The sequence below is a fragment of the Phyllostomus hastatus genome, unplaced genomic scaffold, assembly GCF_019186645.2.
Source record: "Phyllostomus hastatus isolate PE091 unplaced genomic scaffold, TTU_PhHast_1.1 phas_scaffold_755, whole genome shotgun sequence".
NCBI classification, from domain to species: domain Eukaryota; kingdom Metazoa; phylum Chordata; class Mammalia; order Chiroptera; family Phyllostomidae; genus Phyllostomus; species Phyllostomus hastatus.
This window is the reverse complement of record NW_025334039.1, coordinates 11,720,360-11,723,799: the sequence shown is the minus strand read 5'-3', so window position 1 is coordinate 11,723,799 and position 3,440 is coordinate 11,720,360. Positions and strand designations below refer to the sequence as shown.

Sequence of the window (3,440 nt, the reverse complement as noted above, 5' to 3'; positions counted from 1 at the left end):
GGTTCCCACATCCCACACCCCTCTTTTCCTTGTTTCTCTCCTTGTTTCCCACCTTAATAACCTTTGATTTCTCTCCATCTCTCTCAGTGTGTGGCTCTCCAAATGTGTGTGCTTCTAATCCATTTATCCGGTTCTACATAAATCTAGTGCATATGTTCATTTCTCTGTTTGTCTCAAAGGGTATGTCTGTGTCTGTCTCCGTCTGTGTGGAAGAGTTCCTACCTAAGTCTCTGTCCGGCCATATCTGTATCTGTTCCTCCGTGTCTTTGTTTATAACTGTCTCGAAGGCTCAGTTTTTTCTCCTCCTGCTGCCCCCTCCCCACCATCATCTTCTCCTCCATTCCATCCTCTTTCTTCTGCTCCCATGTCCTTCTCCTAACTGCACACAGTAAAAGGCAGTTGTAATTCAATTTTCTGCTGGACTATAAAAACTATAGTTTTAAAGTGGGATGAAAAGAGCGGTTTCTTTTTCTTCTACTTCTTTGTAGTTCCTGTGCCCTTACTTATCGCCTGCCCCTTGGGAATCAGAGACTACAGTTCTTAAAAATTGAAAGCACTCCTACCTCTGGTGAAGTGTAAGCCAAAGGCTAGGTTAATTCGGCTCTTGTTTATGGTTTTGGAACCACTGACCCAGTAAGTGGTTGTTCCGTTCCTGGCCACAGGCATATACTCTAGTAGGAAACAATTTATTTGAGGTTTTTCATGAGAGCCTTTGCATATACATGCCCCTCCTTGGAAAAGGAAAATACTTCATTTTTTCCTTGCTTTTGAGGAAGAAAAAACATCCTCCAGTCCCTCTTGTTTATGTAACCTTACTAAGAGAGGTACAGATAGGCTTGATTCCACAGAAAAACAAAAATTGAAAATTATTTTCCCTACAAAGCTTAAAACCCCATATTTATAAACAAAAGAAATCTAATAGAATCTGCTCTGGGAGGGAAATAAAATCTCCTCAGCCTGCTGGGAGAGTTTTTCCAGTGTGGCCCATGAAGAAAGTTGGGCCAACAGAGCCCATTGCCAGAAGCAGGACAGGGGTCAAAAGATAAACATCATCCACAGTCCAACCTTACCTGGCAGCTTTGTGGAACGAGAGGTCTGGGGGCTCATTTCCTCCCCGGCTGCTTGAAGATCGGCCACCTTCACGAACGACACAGGAACTGTCCAGACCAGGACGTTCATGATCTACAAACGACTTCAGCGGAAACAGAGGGTCATTGGCATCCTTCACCCTGGGAAGGCAACAGTACCTAAGACAAAAATTCAGGAAAAACTAACAAAAATATACAAGACCATACCAGCTATCATCTTTGTTTTTGGATTCAGAAACCACATTGGTGGCAGCAAGTCAACAGACTTTGGCATGATTTATGATTCCTTGAGTTGCACGAAGGAAAATGAACCCAAACATAGACCTGCAAGACATGGCCTGCGTGAGAAGAAGACCTCATGAAACAGAGAAAGGAATGCAAGACCAGGATGAAGAAAGTCAGGGGGACTGCCAAGGCCAATGTTGCTGCTGGCGAAAGTGAGCTGGAGACTGGACAACAGAAGGAGTGAGAGTCTTCAGTGACTTGATCTGTGGTGATTATGCAGATTTTTCATGAGAGGATTAATAACTAGAAACTGTGAGAAGAGAAAGAGGGGCCTGGGGGCTAATGAAAGACGGAAACTTTTCATCCTTCCTGAGCAAGTGGAAAACTCACTGCACGAGAAAGGCTTTTTGTGGTTTGGCAGAGGAAGGACAGGGCCTGGGTGGGATGTGAGGGTTTATATATCAGATTCACGTAAAGGAAAAGGTTAGACTATGTAGATAAAAAAAGGCAGTGCTCAAAACGTATTTTGTTTGTGACATGTTCTGTATCATGCCATAGCAGCACCTTGTCATGGCCTAAGGAAAGAGAAGCATCTATACTAGTCATTTTGCATGTCAGTGTTTTCTAGGAGCTGCTCGTCTGGGAGTGGCTATCTAGTGTACAGAAAAAGAATCATCGACTTTCAGGCCTTACCAGACAGCAAACTGATTCTTCTATAAGAAATCCTCATTTCTACTGCAACATTTGCACTTTTTAGAGCTCTGACTTTGACAAATGAATTCCTAAGATCCAAACACTCCAAATATATATTGCATTTGCCTGAATTCCCAGTAAAAACATTTTCTACTGGACGCATTTTGTGACTTTTCTTTAGTGCACTATGGATGGTTCCTAAGTGATCAGATCACTCCCTTTCCAAAATTCACTCACTATCTTCCCACAGTCCCTTCTGGAATCTTCCCTGGCTCCCAGGCCTCCACATTCTTCCACTTTCAACAATCAGGTCGATGTTTACTTGCAAGCCAGGGCCCACCATATCTCCCATCATATCTGGTTTCTTATGGTCTACCAGAGAAGGTTCAGCAAGCACACTGCAAGTTTCCTTAGACCTCAGCACTGGAATTCCTATAAACCAGAAAGGTGAATCACATAAACTCCCCCAACTCCCACAGTTAATTCCCACACTGTTCTCCGTGTCTATGGGTCATTCATGCATGTTTTTTGTCTAGTCCTTTCCCCTTCTTTCCACCATCATCCTGCTTCCCCCTCCCATCTGATCACTTTCAGTCTGTTCCATGTTCCCACGCCTGTGATTCTAGTTTGTTCATTTGTTTGTTTTGTTCATTAGACTCCTCTTATAAGTGAGATCATATGGTATTTGTCTTTCACCAACTAGTTTGTTTCACTTAGCATAACATTCTCCAGTTCCATCTATGCTGTTGTGAAAGGTAGGAGTTCCTTTTTTCTTTCTGCTGCATAGTATTCCATTGCGTAAATATACCAGAGTTTTTTGATCCACTTTTACTGATGGGCACGTAGGCTGATTCCAGCACTTGGCTATGATAAATAATGCTGCTATGAACATAGGGGTACATAACTTCTTTTGAATTGATGATTCAGTATTCTTAGTGCAAAGGGGGAAAAATTGGGACAACTGTAGTAGAACAACAAAAAATGATTTTTCAGAAGGCAAAAAAATAAAGAACACCTAGGGGCTCTCTGACACCTCTTCACCCATGGTAGCTTCAGTTCCCTCCCATCCTGTCCATTCCAATTCGAACACCAGAGCTGGGGAGGAGGTAAGGGGCTCCACCATCTCTCTGCTGCCTCTGTGTCCAACCAGTGGCCTGAAGCACTGAGCCTTGTACTTGACTCAGCTCCCAATGTACCTTAAAGGTCCTTTGGGTTGGGTTGTTTAGCATTCATTATGATTCTTAACTCCTTAAAGCTTTGAGAAGAGCTCCTTTTTGGAACAAATTACAAAGACGACAGAGGAAAAACTTTCTTTTCTTCAAAAGAGTAGATTTACATCAGACTAGAGACTGGGGAAATTTGGGGGCTCAGAATAAACAGGAAGCTCCACCTTAATGACAAGATCCCCAGTCCTCTAGGTCCCTGGAAAAGAAA

General features: G+C 43.0%; 1 pseudogene; it reads left to right on the top strand.

The window, feature by feature from the left end:
* Positions 1-1,150: 1,150 nt before the first annotated feature.
* Positions 1,151-1,557, top strand: LOC123810580 (annotated as a pseudogene).
* Positions 1,558-3,440: the final 1,883 nt, after the last annotated feature.